This window comes from Capra hircus, chromosome 2 (assembly GCF_001704415.2).
Source record: "Capra hircus breed San Clemente chromosome 2, ASM170441v1, whole genome shotgun sequence".
Lineage (NCBI taxonomy): Eukaryota > Metazoa > Chordata > Mammalia > Artiodactyla > Bovidae > Capra > Capra hircus.
In genome coordinates, this window is record NC_030809.1 from 132353204 (window position 1) to 132375255 (window position 22052).

At 47.0% G+C, this 22052-nt stretch overlaps 1 long non-coding RNA gene across 2 annotated transcripts in view; it reads left to right on the forward strand.

The window, feature by feature from the left end:
• The window catches only part of LOC102172104, a 53017-nt gene that overhangs the window by 7635 nt on the left and 23330 nt on the right, over nt 1–22052 (forward strand). The window contains exon 1 of one of the 2 annotated variants that reach the window (XR_309772.3): nt 11303–11489. The exons of the other annotated variant lie outside the window; for it this stretch is intronic. This is a non-coding gene — a long non-coding RNA (uncharacterized LOC102172104). Of the gene's footprint in view, nt 1–11302; nt 11490–22052 lie in introns of those variants that run through there. 2 annotated transcript variants of the gene reach the window in all.

The following is a 22052-nucleotide window of genomic DNA, read 5'->3' on the forward strand; positions in this document are numbered from 1 at the left end:
CTCCTGTCTCTGCCTCTCTTTTTGTTTTTTTTTTTAAACAGATTCTTCTGTTACTTTAGGCAGTTATTTAAGATTCACCCTCCTGATAGATTCAAGTTGGTGTGACATTTGGTTGATTTTTCTAGTGGCAGCTTCTCTCTGTGACAGGCCCAGGGCCGTCAGGGGGGCCTTGAGCCGGGGTGGGGACACAGAAGTGGGGATGCTGGCAGCTTTACGGAGAGGGCGGGGTGGCAGCGAGGGTCCCTGGGCTGCTGCTAGTGTGGGCGGCCTGCCCCAGCGGCGGGTGGGGAGGGGGCTGGCCTGTCCTGGAGGCTGGACCCTGGAAGGCATGGCTGCCCTGTTCCCCCGAGCCAGCGGCTGGGACCTGACTGGCCAAGGTGCCCGCTCCCGGCTCTGCAGTGACCACCTGTCTCTCCAGATGGGAATGTTCTTGCCACTCATTTTTCTCTCTTCACTTCTTTAACCCCTTCCTCCACAGAGGAGTGTTTTGTGACCCAGGCCTAACCAGGCCCTGGCTGAGGGGTTCTGAGCAGCTAGTAGGAGGCAGGCGACACCCCTCTGGGCACCACAAGAGGGATGAGGGTGCTCTTCCCTGGCCACAGCATCAACTTCAACTCTGTGGCTGCTAGGGGGCAGGGGTGACATTGTGGATGGGATGAAGTGGGACATCCGCCTGGATGAGGCCTGGGCTGTGGATGAGGCCTGGCGGAGGCTGCATGCAGCGGGTGGTCAGGAGAGGGGCCTGCTTCTGGCTCAAGCAGGCAGCAGAGCCTGGCAAGCACAGCACAGACCCGCTGGCCCCGGAACCAGCCCGACCAGCCTCTCAGGCAGCTTCTCATGGAACCTGTCAGCGCACATAGCAACTTTTCAGGCAAGTCTGGCTGTTGCCCCCATCTCTACAGATGAAAGTGAGACTAGGGGAGGCCAGGCCAAGGCTGCAAGGCCAGCAAGAGGAGGAGGCAGGCAGGGAATGGAGGGCTTTCTCTGCAAGGCAGGGAGAGGCCGCCCGTCAGAAGAGGAGGCCTGGGGGAGGGGGCTGCCTGCAGACCCTGGCTGCCCTGGGGCTGGGTAAGAGTCTCCTTGGGGACTTTTGGCTTTTGGGTGACCAAGGCTTGGGACACTCCTTCACTCCTCAGGCTGGTCCCTTGAGGCCTCCTGGGCTGGGATCCCAAGGAGGAAGGTCTCCACCTCTGCCATATAAAAACAGTGGGGCTTCTAGGAATCAGAGTGCTATGTTCACTTCTCAGCTCTGTCCAACCACCTGTGTGACCCAGGGCAGGTTTCTTAACCTCTCTAAGCCTAGATGACTTCATAGGATTGTCGTAAGGAATAAGGGAGCTAACATACATCAGGGGCTAAAGATCCAGGTAAACACTCGGTTGAATACAGACCACCAGCTCCTCTCATGTGCTGGCTTCCTCTGGACATTATCTTATCCAGTTCTCTCAGCTGCCCTATGGGCACCATTGTACCCTGGCAGAGAGGATCCCATCACAGCTGGGAAAGTCTAGGCTGAACCAGTGTAAGTACTTGGCCAAGGTTGCAATGTTACCTTCCTGGTGAGAACTGTGGCTAAGGGTCCTATCACTTTCCCACTTCTGGGCAGCCAGCCCTGGGAGAATTCAAGAACTTGGTTCTGGGTTGTGGTCCAGCCTTCCCCTCCCCCTGGGCTGGCCCACCTCTCCCTGGCTTGGCAGATTTGGGACTCCCGTATTCCCGCCCTGGGACTCCACCGAGTGGGCCTCCAGGCTCTTGTTTCCCTCACACAGCCTCCATCACATCCTCATGGGAATAAGACGTTTTGAATATGTTAACACACCCATCTCATTTGCACCCTGTGGTCCTGACATCTCTCTCCTTTGCTGGAGGCATCCTCTTGCCTTGGGCAGTTTGGGCATGCAGGAGGAATCTTCAGCTTCAGAACTCCAAAATGAGGCTTTCTGACTTTGCACCTGGCCAGTTGGCTTGATGGAGAAGGAAATGGCAACCCACTCCAGTATCGTTGCCCGGGAAATCCCCAGGACAGAGCAGCCTGGCCAGCTATAATCCTTAGGATCTCAAAAGAGTAGGACATGACTTAGTGACTAAACAACAAACAAGTTGGCTTAAAAGGCAAACTTCACTGAGAGACACAGATGTTCTAAATCTTTTTTCTTTAACATTTCAAGATGAAAGTAGGTGTTTTTGAATGCTGAGGTGTCTGTGAGGGGCCCAGTCGCTTCGGAGCTGCTTGGTGGGGTAGTCTGCTCTGCAAGGCAGCCCGTGCCAACAGGGGCAGGCCCCAATAGGGTAGAATTTGTTCTCCTAAGGAGCCTTTGGTTTCTTTGTGGCTGAGAGGGGGCCCAGAGGCTTCTGGTGCCCCTTCTAGGGATATAGAACTTGACTGTATCCCAGAGCAGGGTGGCTTCCCCTGGGCCAACTGGGGCCAGGCTATTTGGGTGACAGGCAGGTCTGGGGCTGCAGCAAGGCCCATGCCCATGCATGCGGGGCGCCCCACCAGCCTTCCCTTGCAGGACGGTGGCCAGATCCACCCCAGCAGCCAGCCCGCTTCCTGTGCATCTCCTGTTCTCTCTTGCTCTGGGCCCTCCTAGACTCCTAGGAATTCAGAATTCTGAAAGAATTTACTTGAGCCATGCAAGTAGAGATCAGGTTGTCCAAAGGGAGGGTTTGAGGGTCACAGTATGATGAGAGACACAATTTGAATGACTTATGGGACGTGCTTTTAATGTGCTGGAATACGCTTCTGTGGAGAGGGTGTGCCCATGAAACATGATGGGTGTGGGCTGGTATCTGTAGATGTTGCTAACTGATGAGCAGGAGCAAGTTCATTATACTACGCTCTCTACTTCCGTGAGAATTTCTACTTTTCAAAAACAAAAGCTAAAAATTAAAATAAAGACTTAACAATGATTGGATCAGACTAGAATGACCGGGTGGGGCTAAATCAGGGGTTCTCTGCTGTAACCCTGGCATGGGGCTGTCAAGCAGATTGGAGCAGATGGAGAAATCAAAAGCAGTGCTTCAGCTTCTGGTCTGGACCTGTTTCTTCCTCCTGCTTCCTGCTAAGTACAGCTACGAACCCTGGAAAAGCATAGGAAACCACCTAAGGGGGCTTCTGGGAGGTGGAAGGGGAGGGTAAGCTAGTGTGAGACCCTGGGACTGGAGGGCAGCACAGGGCAGGGCCGCACACAGACCCCCTGTGACAGAGGAAGGGACCCGGGCTTGGTATGTTCTGCCCCAAGACTGGGAACATAAGGAGCCTGGATGGGCTCATCCCGCTCCCAGAAGACTGGCGGTGGGCCGGTCAGCACCAGGAGGAGAGTCGCTGGAGAGGTCCCTGACAGTGAGCGGTCAGGTGAGATGCTCTCCTTTCCTGCTGGGCCTCCACTCTTTCCCGTCCTCCCCACCAGCCCACAGTAAGGGAGAGCTGCACCTCCACAAGGGACCCCACCCTGGGGAAACCCCATCTGCCTGTCTAGCATCAGCAGGAACCAATGGGAGCTCCAGCAGCATGGGTTTTAACAGACAGAAAGAGTCCTGTCAGTCTCTAAAAAGTAGATTCTTATTGGAAACCCAGTCCATAATGGTAGGCCAGAACCTCCAGGCTAAATCTAAATTGGTGACTGCTGTGGTGAAATATAGGATCATATAGTCGCCAAACATAATAAGAAAACGTCAAGAATATCATAAAAATCAGGCATCATACAATGAATCAGGAAAATCACAACTTAAATAAAAAAAAAATCAATGCCAACTCAGGATCAGATGTTGGACTTGTCTGGCAAGGATTTTAAAGCAGTAACCATAAGAATGCTTCAACAAGCAATTACAATCAATTACCAAATTCTCTTGAAGCAAGTGAAGAAAATAGAAAATCTCAGCAAAGAAATCAGTTTTAAAAGCTATACCTGGAAAGTACAATTACAGAAATTTTTTTAAAAGTCCACTTGTTTCGGTCAGTACTACAGTTTGATGACAGCGGTTAGGAAATCAGTGAATGTGAGGACAGAACAATAGAATTCATCCAATCTGAGCAAAAGAGGGAAAATGGACTGAAACGAACAAACAAAACACCCCAAACAGAAAGCCTCAGGGACCCACTGAATGACAAGAGATCCAGCCTTCGCATCATGTATCGTTGGAGTCCCGCTGGAGAAGTACAGTGAGCTTAAGAGTACTTGGAGAAATAATGACTGAAACATCTCTTATTTGTCAAAATACAAAAACATACAGACTCATGAAGCTGAGTGAGCCCCAAATAAGAGAAATCCAAAGTAATTTGTGTGAAGACATGTCATCATTAAACTTGTGAAAATAAAAGTAAATTCTTTGTAGTGGTCAAAAAGAACCTTGCTTTTTTTTTTTCCTCGGGATTTCCTGAAACTCATTAAAAAACAAAACAAAACAAAACGCTTTTCCTGGTTATTTTGGTGTTTCATTTGATTTTGAAACATTACTTCTAGGCTAATGAGTAATACATGGTGATTGCAAGAAGATTAAGCATGTTATTTATTAAAGAGAGAATCACTACAATCCCACCACTCAGCAGACACCACCATTCGTGTTTTGATATTTGTATTTCCAGACTTTTTTCTATGTACACAAATGCATATGAACAAACATTTTAGCTAAAATGTAATCATAAAATGCATATCATTCTATAATTTCCTTTTTTACCTTAAAAACATATTGTGACCGTCTTTCCTTGTCAAGAAGCATGCAAGTATATCGTTGTTCTTAATGTAGAATTTCATTGTATGAATAGACACAATTTCAATAACCACACATGTTGAAAGTGTAGGTTACCCTGTTTTATATTTTACAATGTAAATACTAAATATTTATATTATTTTCTCAACAGTAAATAATATTGTGATGAACATTATTCTATGTATATCTTGGTGCATTCATCTGATTATTGCCTCAGAAATTCAGAAATTTTGAATTTTGAAGTCAAAGGATACGTGTAGCTTAAGGCTTTTGATAACGGTCCTTAGGTTGTCCTCCAAAGAGTTCTGCCCATGAATTTTTCTGCCAACAGTGTGTGAGAAAACTAGTTCTGAGGACTTCATCATTGTTTGCTCGACTTCAGTCCCAGACAGGATGGCTTTCCTACTGTTAGAGTCTAAGTGTTCCTAGCGTATCCTGCCACCAGGGGCTCATCCCTGACTTGACTTGCAGATCCCTCTTGAAATATTTTTTCCTCGAAAATCCGAATAGCCCTCACTGTCTTCAGGTCTCTCCGGAGATACTGTTTGATTAGAAGTGCCTTCCTGATTCATCTCATGTAAAAGAGCCACCCCCTCCCCCCATCATCTCCTTTCCTGTTCTTTCAGGCCTCTCTCCCTGTCCCCTTGTCTTGCCCATACCTGGCCCTAACTGCAGAGATTGCCAGTTCACCCTTCAATTCCAGCTCCCAGGGGTACATACAGATGGTGCATGTAGAAGATGCTGAACAGATATTTATTAAATGAAGGACTCGTTATTTTCAAACTGCAGTAGGCTGACAGGTGATAAATGGTATCTCACTGTTTTAATTTGTATTTATTCAAGTACTATTTACAATGAGCCATTTTCATTCTTTTTGGTCATATATATTTTTTCTTTTGCAAGTTACCCATTCATTGAACAGCATTAAATACTGAAATGAAAAAAAAACAAAAACAAAAATAAAAAACCTTTTCACCCCAGATCATACAAATATTGAAGTGATAATGAGAATATTGTGAACAACATTATGCTAGGAATTCAACAACTTAGATGAAACTGACAAATTCCTTGAAAACTGCAAATTACTGAAACACACAAGAATAGAAAGTCTAAATAACCCTATGTCTATCATAGACATTAAACTTATAATTAAAAATTTTCCTACAAAGAAAACTCTAGGCCCAATGGTTTCTTCAGGAAATTCTATCAAATATTTGTGGAAGCACTGTCAATCTGACAAAACTCTTTGCAGAAAATAAAGGAGGAGGGAATGTGTCTCAAATCATTTTATAAGACCAGCTTGACCCTGATACCGAAACTTGACCAAAAATTATAATTAGACTAATATCTCTCATAAACATATATGCAAAAATTCTCAGCAGAATATTAGCAAGAAATCAGCAGTGCTAGAAAGAGCACCATATAATGATCAAGCGGGATTTATGTCAGGGATAAAGACCTCTATCCCTTTAATATTAATTACAAAATAAATCAATGTAACTCACCACCATAAAGTGATGAATAAAGAAAACTAAATGACTAAAGGATAAACAATGTATCATTATTTTTAAAAATGCAGAAAAAATGTGATGAAATTCAACATATATTCATTATAAAAGAATCTCTGCTACCTACAAATAGAAGAGAATGTCTTCAGTCTTATAAAGAAGGCATACTAAAACTACACAAGCGAGATGAAAAATGCTCAAAAACAACATTAAAATACCTATGAATAAATCTGATGAAAGATGAACATGACCTTCATACTGAAAACTGCACAAACATTGTTGAGAGAGATTAAATAAGGGTCAAGGTAATGGAGAGATACACCATGTTCATGGATCAGAGTTCACAGTATCAAGAAGATGCCGATTTTCTCCAAATTGGTTTATGGGCTCAGCACAATACCAAACATAATTCCATGCAGTCATTTTGGAGAAGGCTGATTTTAAACTTTATATGAAAAAGTAAAGGATATAGATGAGCCAAAGTATCTTGTAAAAGAGTAATATGAAAGAGGTGCATACTTGGTCTAGAACTTCCAGCTGCAGTAATCGAGGGGCTATAGGGTGCCATAAGGCTAGATGAATGGATCCGTGGAACAGAACAGAGAGCTGGGAAATATACCTATGTAATGTGGTCAATTGATTTTTAAAAAAAATTTCCTCCTTTTCTCCATGCCCCAAACCTTAGTATTCACTATTTCACTTTCTCTTACTATGAGTTTGGATTTTTAAAAGAATACACCGCACATAAGCGAGATCATACAACATGTTTATGTGTCTGGCTTATTTCACTAGCGTAATGTCCTCCAGGTTCATATATATTGCCACAAGTGACAGGATTTCCTTCTCTTTGAAGGCTGAGTAACATTCTGTTTTGTATGTGGAGCACATTTCTTCATCCATTCATCTGTGGACGGATATTTAGGCTGTTTCCATATCTCGGCTGCAGTGAACACAGGGGGGCAAAGGCCTTTGTCTTTCAGCTGATTCTTTATCAAGGAGCTAAATTAATTCAAAGGGGAAAGGAACACATTAAACATATGATGCTGAAAGAAACCAGATATTTGTATGAAACAGTGCCACTCAGAAAATAATTCAAAACTTCATCTAAATGTGGACTTAAACCATCAGTCTTCTAGAAGGAAAACAGGAGACTATTTAAAACTTTGAGGAAGACAAAGACACTGACCGGATTAGCACAAAAAACGTGAACCATAAATCAAAAAATAATAACCGGACATCATCAAGAGCATCTAAAGATTCTATAAGAAAAAATTAGCAGGCAAGCTACAGATGAGGAAAACGTTAGCATGATATGGATATCTGATAAAGGATTCATATTTATAATATGCGCTGAAGAATTCCTAAAAACCATTAATATTCAGACAATCCAAACTAAAATGGGCAAAGAGTTGTAGACAATTCACGAAAGAAGACATATAAGTGGCCAATAAGCACTTACCAGATGCTTAATATTCGTAGTCATCCAATAAAAGCAAATTAAAACCACGCAGAGTTCCCACTATATACCTGCTGCTGCTGCTGAGGTGCTTCAGTCGTGTCCAACTCTGTGCAACCCCAGAGACGGCAGCCCACCAGGCTCCCCCATCCCTGGGATTCTCCAGGCAAGGACACTGGAGCGGGTTGCCATTTCCTTCTCCAACCAGTACACCTACTAGGTTAGCTGTAACTTCTAGATCAGTATATAGCGGTAACTGAGAATATCAAGTGTGGAGTAACTGAAACTCTCATACGTTATACATGGGCGTGTAAAATAGGATGGCAGTTCCTTACGAAGCTAAATAAACACTTATGACCTGGCAATTCCACTCCTAGGGACTTACAAAAAGCCTTGCACATAAATGTACCTTACAGTTTTATTCAAATTACCAAACTCTGGAAATATCCAAAATCCATTCATAGGTGAATGAATTAAACAGTTCTGTTATATAGTTTTGGAACGCTACTTACCGATAACATGAACTATTGATATACATGTCTCTGTGGTTGAACATCAAAAACACGCTGTGTGAAAGAGTCCAGACACAAAAAGTGCATATGGTATGTTTCATTTACATGAATTTCTATAGCGAGCGAAACCAGGCTCTAGTGGCAGAAATCGGAATGGTGATTGATTGTCAAAGCGTGTGTCAAAAATTGGCAGTGAAAGAGCATGGGGAAGCTTTCTGGGGTGATGGAAATATTCTGGAACTTGACTTGGCTATTTGAAACTGTCAGAATTCTTGAACTCGAAGGTGAATATCTGTGCATTCGGTTGTATGTAAAAGATATATCAATTAAAAGAACAGTACGGCCGAGAGAAATTTAGATACTTAATTTGTATTGCTGCTGTAAATAGAATGCTTGTTTTTTTCTGTTGCAGTTTCTCATTGGTACAAGCAATTTTATAGTTAAAATCTACCAAACTTTAGGTAAATTGTTCCCATAGACTTTCCTTGATGTCAAACTTGATAAGGTCAGCACCTATGTGTACATGTGTGTGCATACACACACACACACACAGATGCACATGTGCATATAACTGTAGATGAAACTCACTTTTGAATATAAGTGTAAAAACAATAAATAGGAGAAAATTAAATCTAGTAATACTGAACTATGACAAAATAGGACTTATACTAAGAATACAAGGAGAAAAAGTTCATGATTCTCTTAAAACACACGCAAAAACCTTCTGCAGAGGACGTGACATAGGATGGTTCGGAGACGAGCTTGACGTTTTGAGGTGAGTGAGCAGGCACGGCCTCTCTGCTCGCAGGGCGGGCCCCGTGGGGCAGCGCCTGGCGTGTAGTAGATGCTCAGTCAGCACTGATCAGACAAAGAAATGCTGTCAGCGGTGTGTGGCCACGCGGCACGCTGGGCCTCCCACCAGGTCGTCTCTGTAGCCACACCCACGCTCTTCTCATGTCTTTCTAAGAAAACTCTTAATCCTAGCCAACCATGTTTGAAATCAGGCTGGTAAAGCAAGGGCTTTCCATGGTCCAGCTCGCCAGACCCAGGCGTGTGCCAGCCCGCTGCTGGTGGTGTGGGCAGTGCTGGGCTGGTCAGGGTGCTGTGGCCACTCACCCCGGCCACGTCTGGTTTCACTGGCTGCTCACCCCGGCCACGTCTGGTTTCACTGGCTGGAGGTGTCTGATGGGATGGAAAGCCCACCCGCTGAGTGGTGGGGACCCTGGGGAACTTGTCTAGACGAGAACTATTTATGTGGTGAGATGGGTCCTCGAGCACCTGCGCGGGCAGGCACCGTCACTAGCAGCCTGAGGAGCACCTCCTCCGCCATCCTCCCAGCGGCGGCCCTTCTGTTGTCCAGCTCAGAGAGGGGACCACCAAGGCCCTGGATGACCGGCCCACCTGTGCGAGTCTGACCGCAGTACTGTTGCAAGGTGTTGGTTTTGTGTGAGGACGTGAGCTTGTACAGTTGAGGACAGGATGTTGGGGTGAGGGGAGAGAGGGATCGTGGAGAAGTGGCCTTGATTCAGGCCTTCACAGGGCACATCCTGGGCTAGCGCCTGGGGTCAGGATGTCAGGACCGTGGGGCCGCGGCCACCGAGCCTGCCCACTCACCCTGCCTGTGTGCCGTCTACACACCTGCTGTGGACAAGCCTGGGAGCAGGGCTCATGGGGTTCCCCCACCTACACTTCCACCATGGGGAAAGCAGCTGGCAGGCAGGGCTAACTGCTGGTCTACCCCTCGCCAGGTGGGTGGCCTGGGAGACATCCCTTAACCTCTTCTGTAAATGGGGAAAACAGTAACAATGTAGTTACCATGTGTGCCAGCGATGATCTAAGTCTGAGCACAAACACCCTGTGGTCAGGAATGCTTCCTGCATTGCTTTAGAAATAAAGAAACTGAGGCTCAAGGAGTCAGGGTGCCTGGCCAAGGTCACCCAACAAAGCTGTTCCAGCACTCTCTGGGTTCCTGTACACTGCCAGGTTGGGGAGCAGATCTCCACCCCTGTCCACCAACCTCACCATCTGAGCCTGCTGCCCACCCCTCCAGGTTCTGATGACTCCCTGGGCACCTGGGGCCAAAGCCAGGGAGGCCAGCATCTGCATTTCCACCTGCACCTGGTCCTTCTCTCCTTGCCACCTCTAACGCCCTCCACCAGCCCCTCTCTGGAGCATGAGCCCCTCTCTTGCCATCGGCAGGGAGCTGCCTCTGCACCTCTTGTTTCACCCCCAGCGAGTGGGGTCTTGCTGTTCTCACCAACCCTGGCACCACCCACTCTGGAAGAAATGCCCCAGCCCTGGGAGTTCCCCAGGCATACAGACTTGTAGCCATGGCCTTGAATAGCTGTGTTAGTTGGTCTCAGTTGTTGGAAGTAAATTCAACACATCACCAACTGGAATACCACAAAATTTATGTTAAAAAATGGAAATTGTAAGGAACTGGAACATTAGTGGCATGCAAATATATCTAAGTTGTAACATCTCTTTCTAACACAGACTTTCAGCATTTTCAGCCAGTGAATTTTTCTCCTTGAACTTCATTTGCTCTGTCCTGCCTTTGATAGAGTTTGTTCAGTCCTTCGTAAAAGAAAAAAAAAAAAATCAAACAGCTGTTTAATGACCCAATGGTTTTATCACTTAATTCCATAAAAATTCAGTGTGAAAGCTTTAGAGTCAACTTTCACCAAGGACTGTAGCCTAGACAAAAGGGTAGTGTGAACAGCTGCTCCTACCACCAACGATGCTTATGGATCATCCGCTTCTGGAACTTTCTCCTGGTGGTTTTTAATATCAGACCCAGAATCAACAAAAGCTTGTGACTTTGAGCCAGTTCTGGTGGAATTTTTGACAAGTCTGAAGTATTAACTTTTTATAAAATTTTATTGTTTTCAAATAAGGGCAACTTCCTTATGTAACCCAATGACCAACAGTAGACTTCTTACCTGAAATCTTATATTAAGTTTGCCTTCCTACTAATTGTATAAATATTACATATGCTCATGCTTTCATGGCAATTGTGAACATGATTGAGGAGTGTGCCTTTATGAGCTGGTTAAACATTACCTCCCACTGTTTTACTTTTAATAACGCTTTTTATTTCTTTAGCAGGTCTCTAAATCCACCATTAGTCAAGAAACTTTCTGCCCATCCTCTGTTGTTACACATGAGTCTTCTGGAAGGAAGTGTCCCAGGGAGAAGAAGGGTATCTGTAAGGGTCAGAGGAAATGAAGTGTGTGGGGATTATGGAAGACCTGTGGATAACAGGAAAACTGGACCTTCGCCTCTGGGGCCAATTGCGAGAGGGTATGGCTTTACTTTCTATCTTCTAACTTTTTGTTTCACACTGGACTGCAGTTGATTTGTAACATTGTGTTAGTTTCAGGTGTACAACAGGATGTGGTGTTGTCTGCATATCTGAGGTTATTGATATTTCTCCCAGCAATCTTGATTCCAGCTTGTGCTTCATCCAGTCCAGGGTTTCTCATGATGTACTCTGCATATAAGTTAAATAAGCGGTGACAATAAACAGCTTTGATGTACTCCTTTCCCGACTTGAACCATGTCCAGTTCTAACTGTTGCTTCTTGACCTGCATACAGATTTCTCAGGAGGCAGGTCAGGTGTCCTGGTATTCCCATCACTTGAAGAATTTTCCACAGTTTGTTGTGATCCACACTGTCAGAGGCTTTGGCATAGTCAATAAAGCAGAAATAGATGTTTTTTTTTCTGGAACTCTCTTGCTTTTTCAATGATCCAACAGATGTTGGCAATTTGATCTCTGGTTCCTCTGCCTTTTCTAAAATCAGCTTGAATATCTGGAAGTTCATGGTTCACATAGTGCTGAAGCCTGGCTTGGAGAATTTTGAGCATTACTTTACTAGCGTGTGAGATGAGTGCAACTGTGTGGTAGTTTGAGCATTCTTTTGCATTGCCTTTCTTTGGGATTGGCATGAAAACTGACCTCGTGCAGTCCTGTGGTCACTGCTGAGTTTCCCCAATTTGCTGGCATATTGAGTGCAGCACTTTCACAGCATCATCTTTCAGGATTCGAAATAGCTCAACTGGAAATTCCATCACCTCCATGAGCTTTGTTCGTAGTGATTCCTCCTAAGGCCCACTTGACTTCACATTCCAGGATGTCTGGTTCTAGGTGAATGATCACACCATCGTGATTATCTGGGTTGTGAAGATATTTTTTGTACATTTCTTCTGTGTATTCTTGCCACCTCTTCTTAATATCGTCTGCTTCTGTTAGGTCCATACCATCTCTGTCCTTTATTGAGCCCATCTTTGCATGAAATATTCCTTTCAGTTCAGTTCAGTTCAGTTCAGTTCAGTCTCTCAGTCATGTCCGACTCTTTGCGACCCCATGAATCACAGCACGCCAGGCCTCCCTGTCCATCACCAACTACTGGAGTTCTCTCAGATTCACGTCCATCGAGTCAGTGATGCCATCCAGCCATCTCATCCTCTGTTGTCCCCTTCTCCTTCTGCTCCCAATCCCTCCCAGCATCAGGGTCTTTTCCAATGAGTCAACTCTGCATGAGGTGGCCAAAGTACTGGAGCTTCAGCTTAGCATCATTCCTTCCAAAGAAACCCCAGGGTTGATCTCCTTCAGAATGGACTGGTTGGATCTGCTTGCAGTCCAAGGGACTCTCAAGAGTCTTCTCCAACACCACAGTTCAAAAGCATCAATTCTTTGGCGCTCAGCCTTCTTCACAGTCCAACTCTCACATCCATACATGACCACAGGAAAAACCATAGCCTTGACTAGATGGACCTTAGTCGGCAAAGTAATGTCTCTGCTTTTGAATATGCTATCTAGGTTGGTCATAACTTTTCTTCCAAGGAGTAAGCATCTTTTAATTTCATGGCTGCAGTCACCATCTGCAGTGATTTTGGAGCCCCCAAAAATAAAGTCTGACACTGTTTCCACTGTTTCCCCATCTATTTCCCATGAAGTGATGGGACCAGATGCCATGATCTTCCTTTTCTGAATGTTGAGCTTTAAGCCAACTTTTTCACTCTCCTCTTTTACTTTCATCAAGAGGCTTTTTAGTTCCTCTTCACTTTGTGCCATAAGGGTGGTGTCATCTGCCCTTTGGTATATCTAATTTTCTTGAAGAGATCTCTAGTCTTTCCCTCTCTATTGTTTTCCTCTATTTCTTTGCACTAATCACTAAGGAAAGCTTTCTTGTCTCTCCTTGCTATTCTTTGTAACTCTGCATTCAAATGAGTATATCTTTCCTTTTCTTCTTTGCCTTTTGCTTCTCTTCTTTTCTCAGCTATTTGTAAGGCATCCTCAGACAACCATTTTGCCTTTTTTCATTTCTTTTTCCTGGGGATGGTCTTGATCCCTGCCTCCTATACAGTGTCACGAACCTCTGTCCATAGATTTTCAGGCACTCTATCTATCAGATCTATCCCTTGAATTTATTTGTCATTTCCACTGTATAATCCTAAGGGATTTGATTTAGGTCACACCTGAATGGTCTAGTGGTTTTCTCTATGTTTTCAATATAAGTCTGAATTTTGCAATAAGGAGTTCATGATCTGAGCTCCCATCTTGTTTCTGCTGACTGTATAGAGCTTCTCCATCTTTGGCTGCAAAGAATATAATAAATATGATTTTGGTATTGACCATCTGGTGATGTCCATGTGTAGAGTCTTCTCTTGTGTTGTTGGAAGATGGTGTTTGCTATGACCAGTGCATTCTCTTGGCAAAACTCTTGTTAGTTTTTCGCTTCTTCATTTTGTACTCCAAGGCCAAATTCTGTTACTCCAGCTATCTCTTAACTTCCTACTTTTGCATTCCATGCCCCTATAATGGAAAGGACATCTTTCTTGGGTGTTCATTCTAGAAGGTCTTGTAGGTCTTCCTAGTACCGTTCAACTTCAGCTTCTTCAGCATTACTGGTCGGGGCATAGACTTGGATTACTGTGATATTGAATGGCTTGCCTTGGAAACAAACAGAGATCATTCTATCATTTTTAAGATTGCATCCAAGAGTCCCTTGGACCGCAAGGAGATCCAACCAGTCCATCCTAAAGGACATCAGTCCTTTGTGTTCATTGGAAGGACTGATGCTGAAGCCGAAACTCCAATACTTTGACCACCTCATAAGAGTTGACTCATTGGAAAAGACTCTGATGCTAGGAGGGATTGGGGGCAGAAGGAGAAGGGGACGACAGAGGATGAGATGGCTGGGTGGCATCACTGACTCAATGGATGTGAGTCTGAGTGAACTCCGGGAGTTGGTGATGGACAGGGAGGCCTGGCGTGCTGCAATTCATGGGGTCACAAAGAGGTAGACACAACTGAGCGACTGAATGACTGACTGACTGACTGCATTTCGGACTCTTTTGTTGACCATGATGGCTACTCCAATCTTCTAAGGGATTCCTGCCCACAGTAGTAGATGTAATTGTCATCTGTCTGTCATTAAATTCACCCATTCCGGTCACTTTTAGTCTGCTGATTCCTAAAATGTTGATGTTCACTCTTGCCATCTCCTCTTTGACCACTCCCAATTTGCCTTGATTCATGGACCTGACCTTCCAGGTTCCCATGCATTTACTTCCATCAGCAGTCACATCCACAACTGGGTGTTGTTTTTGCTTTGGCTTCATCCCTTCGTTCCTTCTGGAGTTATTTCTCCACTGATCTCCAGTAGCACATTGGGCACCTACCCACCTGGGGAGTTCATCTTTCAGTGTCCTGCCTTTTTGGCTTGTCATACTGTTCATGAGGTTGTCAAGGCAGGAATACCGAAGTGGTTTGCTATTACCTTCTCCAGTGGACCACATTTTGTCAGAACTCTCCATCATGACCCGTCTGTCTTGGGTGGCCCTACATGCCTTGGCTCATAGCTTCGCTGAGTTAGACAAGGGTGTGATCAGGTTGGTTAGTTTTCCATGACTGTAGTTTTCATTCTGTCTGCCCTCTGATGGAGAAGGATAAGAGGTTTATGGAAGCTTCCTCATGGGAGAGACTGACTGAGGGGGAAACTGGGTCTTGTTCTGATGGGCACGCCATGCTCAGTAAATCTTTAATCCAGTTTTCTGTTGATAGGTGGGGCTGTGTTCCCTCCCTCTTGTTTGACCTGAGGCCAATCTATGGTGGAGGTAATGAAGATAAAGAAAGAGACCTTCTTCAAAAGGTCCGATGCACGCACTTCTGTGCTCAGTGCCCCCAACCCTGCAGCAGGCCACCGCCGACCCACGCCTCTGCAGGAGACTCCTGGACACTCACGGGCAAGTCTGGGTCAGTCTCTTGTGGGGTCATGGCTCCTTTCTCCTGGGTCCTGGTGCGCACAAGGTTTTGTTTGTGCCCTCCAAGAGTCTGTTTCCCCAGTGCTGTGTAAGTTCTGGTGACTCTATTGTGGGGTTAACAGTGACTTTCTCCAAGAGGATTTATCCCACACCCAGGTCTACTGCACCCAGAGCCCCTGCCCCTGCAGCAGTCCACTGCTGACCCATACCTCCACAGGAGACACTCAAACACAGTCCTGTCTCAGTCTCTGTGGGGTCTCTGGGTCCTGGTGCACACAAGGTTTATTTGAGCCCTCTGAGCGTCTCGGGGGGATATTGGGTTTGATTCTAAATGTGATTTCATCCCTCCTACCATCGTGCTGGGACTTCTCTGCCCTTGGACATGGGGTATCTCCTCAAAGTTGCTGCAGCTCCACGCAGCCACTGCGCCAGCGCTACTCTTTTTCAGATTCTTCTCCCATTTGGGTTGTTACAGGATATTGAGCAGAGCTTCCTGTGCTATATAGTACGTTCCTGTTGGTTATCTGTTTTAAATATAGCAGTGTGTACATGCCAATCCCAAGGTCTTTAAATGTCCCTTACCCACACCCTTCTCCTTTAGGCTTCATCAGAACTCTGCAACATCTGGGGGATGCCCCACGTATTCAGGATGTCAGTGATTCAAGGGCTTGGAGACACACCTCGGGGGATGGTGTAGAAGCTTGGGTGGTGGGGGGGTAAGGAAACTAACTTGAAAAACTCCCCCTAAATTGTTGATATGGCCCACATGCTTCTTTCCTCCACCTAAATCACCAGAAGAAGAAATGGTGTGTGTGGTTAGCAGTCAGAGCTGAGGGCTGTGGGACCATGCCAGTTGCCTACTCAACAACATCCTCCCATTATATCTTTCCTTAAAGAGAAAATCAGTGTTGTTAGGGTCCAAGGCATACTGGGCTCAGGTGACATACTCTTTCCCAGCTTCCTTGGAGTAAGTGATGAAGGCAAGTCATGGTTAACGCCAGTGGGGCACAAGCTAAGACTTCTGTTAGGGGCAGTTGTGAGGATGGTGGTGGAGGTGCTGGTGGTGGGGGTGATGGTGGTGGGGGTGATAGTGCTGGAAGTAATGATGATGGTGGTGGAGGTGCTGGCGGTACAGAGCTGCAAGTGGTGGTGGAGGTGGTGATGGTGGAGGTGATGGTGTTGGTGGAAGTGATGGTGGAGGTGATGTGGAGGTGGAAGTGGTGGTTGTGGGGGAGGTGATGGTGGTGGTGGATGTGATGATTGTGGTGGTGGTGGAGGAGGTTGTGGTGGAGGTGGATGCAGTGGTGGAGGTGGTGGTGGTTGTGATGATTGTGGTGGAGGTGGAGGTGATGGCCGGGATGGTAGCTTTAGTGGCTGTGATGGTGGAGGTGATGTGATGATTGTGGTGGAGGTGGAGGTGATGGCCGTGAGGGTAGCTTTAGTGGCTGTGATGGTGGAGGTGATGTGATGATTGTGGTGGAGGTGGAGGTGATGGCCGTGAGGGTAGCTTTAGTGGCTGTGATGGTGGAGGTGATGTGATGATTGTGGTGGAGGTGGAGGTGATGGCTGGGATGGTAGCTTTAGTGGCTGTGATGGTGGAGGTGATGTGATGATTGTGGTGGAGGTGGAGGTGATGGCCGTGGGATGGGTAGCTTTAGTGGCTGTGATGGTGGAGGTGATGTGATGATTGTGGTGGAGGTGGAGGTGATGGCTGTGAGGGTAGCTTTAGTGGCTATGGTGGAGGTGATATGATGATTGTGGTGGTGGTGGAGGTGATGGCTGTGAGGGTAGTTTTAGTGGCTGTGATGGTGGAGGTGATGTGATGATTGTGGTGGTGGTGGAGGTGATGGCTGTGAGGGTAGTTTTAGTGGCTGTGATGGTGGAGGTGGTGGTGGATGTGATGATTGTGGTGGTGGTGGAGGTGATGGCTGTGAGGGTAGCTTTAGTGGCTGTGATGGTGGAGGTGATGTGATGATTGTGGTGGTGGTGGAGGTGATGGCTGTGAGGGTAGCTTTAGTGGCTGTAATGGTGGAGGTGGTGGTGGATGTGATGATTGTGGTGGTGGTGGAGGTGATGGCTGTGAGGGTAGCTTTAGTGGCTGTGATGGTGGAGGTGATGTGATGATTGTGGTGGTGGTGGAGGTGATGGTCGGGATGGTAGTTTTAGTGGCTGTGATGGTGGATGTGGTGGTCGTTGTGATGATTGTGGTGGTGGTGGAGGTGATGGTGGTAAAGCCCACAGTGCCTTCCTGCCTGGGACAATCCCACAGGCCACCAGCTGTCTGGTGTAATGCACTTATCACTGGACCTTGTCTGCTGTGGTCCAGCAGGGAAAAGGCTGCTGGAATCAGTGCCAGGCCTCTCTCTGCCTGATCTGCTAGTGGTGCCAGAGGGCCTAGGGGAAAAGAGCCCTCCAAGCCGGTCCCGTAGGTGGAGGAGCATGGCCAGGAGGGCAGACAGAGGAGGCTGGCACACTGGCGACGCATCTGGAATTGTGGCTCTGGCTCAAGCCCTTGTTGTTCCTTTTTCTCTGCTTTCGCTTTAGGTCCTTTCCAGAATTGTTTTCTCTCAGTGTGGGGCCTGTAGGCTGGACTCTTGGCTTCTGTATTTACATACAGAAGGAGGCAGGTGTCCTAGCCATTTGTCCAGCCTGCTCCATCTTGGGAAGTGACTGGAGCCTTGGCCGCTCTCACAGAGTGAGCCTTTTGTGGGGTCAGTCATCCTTGGCAGGTGTGGGCAAATCCAGGGGGCATTACTTGGTTCGCTGACCCCTCACCTTGGTGTCTCTCTACCTGCCCCATGCCAGGCCCTGCCTTGCGCCCTGGACTCCAAGCCCTGGCCTTGGCTGGCCTGGGTGGAAGGCTGTGTGCTTTTAGGACCAGAAAGGCCCATCAGTGGGCTGTAGCGTCAAAGTCATAAAAATAAGGCCCAAAGGCCAGGCTGTGGCCACCAGATTGCTGCCTCTTGACGTTTTCTGTTTTCCTTTTCCACCAAGGACATCTCAACATGAACATGCGGTGTATCTGGGTTGCCTCTGGCCTCTGTGTTGAGGCCAGTTCTGCTGGGAGGGTTGGCCTCCTGGATCCCCGGCCCTCTGGTGTGGGATGTGAGGCGGGGTCCAGGCGAGCCGAGGCAGCCTTGGTGAAGAGGCGGGGGACGGAGGCACTGCTCGTCCTGCATCAGTGCCATCAGTTGTGCGGGGCCCTTCACACAAGTTATTTCTTGAGTCCTCATCACTACTCCTTACTATAGATAAAGCAACTAGAGTTAAGAACTAGCAGAACTTTCCAGAGATCCAGCAGGCACGTGGTGAAGCAGGTGTTGGACTCCACAGGTGGATCATGTCACACTTGCCTCAGCCCGAATGGAGGGCCCCCAGATGCGTGTCCTGTTGCAAGACTCGGCTTCTCTGACATGTCCTGGGCCTGGCCTGCACACGTGCATGTGCCCAGACGTGCACATACTGGCACTCACGCTCACCCGGCCGTCTGTTCTCACGCGTGCCTGTGGACTCCCCATCCTGGCCCGCCTGCCAGGGCTGTGTTCTCCGGGCACCTGCGCTCACTCCCAGTTGCCACCTCTGCCTCAGGTGTTGCCTCAGAGCCCTTCCCCAGAGCCTGTTCCTTGCTCTGCCCCTTGGTGCCTGGCTTGGCTTTGTCAGGGAGTGGGGATTGAAAGAGCATGGATTAAGAGAGATTTTCCCGATTCGAACTGTGTCCAAGCCATTGTCTGCAGATGCAGCCCTGTGGCCACCACATTTTCACAAAGTGTGCCAAGAAAAAGAGGTGTCTTGCCAGAAGCTGCAGGGCAGAGGAATACCAGGGAGGCTGTGCAACCTGGCAGGGCTGGCTTCTGCAGCCTCTGATGGGGGCTCCAGCCAGAGCAGCATCTGCAAGGGAGGAGCTGGCAGGTATGGCAGCCGGGGCTGGTGGGGCTGGTGGGCTGGTGGGACACAGCCTCCGTCCAGGGTGGGCAAGCCCACTTCTTAGGCCCCACAGTCCTGACTCAGCAGGGGGAGGTGCACCCTGAGGTGCCTCATTCCTCCTTTCCTTTCTTTCTTAAGACAATTGTTTCGCCTGCGACCAGGCAGGGTATTCATCAGCTGAAATGCCGGGCACTGTGGAAGGCTCCAGTGAAGGGCCACTCTGGCCTTGTTCCTCCGACGCCATCTCCCTCCCTACCGGAACTGACATCACACATTTCTGGGTCTTCTCCCAGACGTGTTCTTTGCATGTTTAAGCAAATATTGTGTACAGTTTTGTTTCTCCCAATTTTTGCAGAAAAGGCAGCCAGTCCACACACTCTGTGTTGCTTTTATAGAGGAGCCTGCTCTGTGTCAGGACGTAATGTGGAGATTCCTTATTATTTTTGGAGTTCCATCCTTGTTCACAGAGTGGAGAAATCATGGTGAACTGAAACAGGCTTGTCCCTAGTTTTCCAAACGCCTGTGTGCAGCTCCCACTGTGAGCCCAGCTGCCGTGGTGCGTCCAGAAGGAGGCAGGAGCCCACAGGCCACTGGTGATATCATTTTGTGAAGAAGAGAGAATGCTGTGTGGGGAAGATCCCATGGTCACGTGGGCACAGGAAAGGTGGGGAGCAATGCTGGGTTAGGTGGGGGGTTGCTCTTACCCATTTTTGTTTTAAAAATATTATTTATTTATTTTTGTTTACACCGAGTCTTTGTGGCTGCATGCAGACTTTCTCCGCTTGTGGTGAGGGGACGGGGGGCAGGCTGAGAGTGGGGGCTCCTCTTCGTTGTGCTACCCGGGCTTCTCACTGTGGAGGCTTTTGCTGCAGAGCGCAGGCTCTAGGCGTGCAGGCCTCAGCAGCTGTGTGGCCTGGGCTCGGCAGCTGTGTTTCGTGCGCTTTGTAGTTGCTGCTCTCAGGCGGTAGATCGCACGCTCAGTAGCTGTTGCCCTGAGGCTCAGTTGCTCTGTGGCACGTGGCATTTTCCTGGACCAGGGATTGAACCTGTGTCCCCTGCGTAGGTGGATGAACTCCTATCCACTGTGCAACTGGGGAAATCCTCTTATCCACTTTCTTAAGAGCAATGTTGTCAATGGCACAGAAGTGTTTCCACAGGAGGTTTGTAATTTTAACAAATTGCAGTTACAAATGTAGTGGCCCACCGTCTTGACCCCTCTGTCCCTGTAGGCTGGGGGCTGTCCCTGCCTGGGCCCACACGCCCATGTCTGCGTGCTGGGCTTCTCGGCCAGGTTTCAGCTCAGACATTCGCACCAACATCTGCCCTTCTGCCATCAGTGTCAGTGCAGCTGATGGGCCCTCTTCACCCTTTGTGTCCCTCATGAAAACAGCCATCCTGTAGCTCAGTTCTTGGGCTCTTGGTTTTCCTAAGCAGAGGAAAGGGAGGAAACCAAGATTTAATAAGCATCTAACTGTGCACCAGCATGAAGGAAAATAAGGACTGAATTACAGGGTGAAGTCAGTGGTAAATTAGTATCAGAAATCATGTCATAAAGTCTCATGCATTATTAAAAGTGGGCAGCAAAATATAAGCAAGGTGAAAAGACAGCCTTCTGAATGGGAGAAAATAATAGCAAATGAAACAACTGACAAACAACTAATCTCAAAAATATACAAGCAACTTCTGCAGCTCAATTCCAGAAAAATAAACGACCCAATCAAAAAATGGGCCAAAGAACTAAGTAGACATTTCTCCAAAGAAGACATACGGATGGCTAACAAACCCATGAAAAGATGCTCAACATCACTCATTATCAGAGAAATGCAAATCAAAACCACAATGAGGTACCACTTCACACCAGTCAGAATGGCTGCGATCCAAACATCTGCAAGCAATAAATGCTGGAGAGGGTGTGGAGAAAAGGGAACCCTCCTACACTGTTGGTGGGAATGCAAACTAGTACAGCCACTATGGAGAACAGTGTGGAGATTCCTTAAAAAATTGCAAATAGAACTACCTTATGACCCAGCAATCCCACTGCTGGGCATACACACCGAGGAAACCAGAATTGAAAGAGACACATGTACCCCAATGTTCATCGCAGCACTGTTTACAATAGCCAGGACATGGAAACAACCTAGATGTCCATCAGCAGATGAATGGATAAGAAAGCTGTGGTACATATACACAATGGAGTATTACTCAGCCGTTAAAAAGAATTCATTTGAATCAGTTCTGATGAGATGGGTGAAACTGGAGCCAATTATACAGAGTGAAGTAAGCCAGAAAGAAAAACACCAATACAGTATACTAACACATATATATGGAATTTAGGAAGATGGCAATGACGACCCTGTATGCAAGACAGGAAAAAAGACACAGATGTGTATACCAGACTTTTGGACTCAGAGGGAGAGGGAGAGGGTGGGATGATTTGGGAGAATGGGAATTATAACATGTATACTGTCATGTAAGAATTGAATCGCCAGTCCATATCTGACATAGGGTGCAGCTTGCTTGGGGCTGGTGCATGGGGATGACCCAGAGAGATGTTGTGGGGAGGGAGGTGGGAGGGGGGTTCATGTTTGGGAACGCATGTAAGAATTAAAGATTTTAAAATTTAAAAAAAAATAAAAAATTAAAATAAGTTTTAAAAAAAATAAAGAAATAG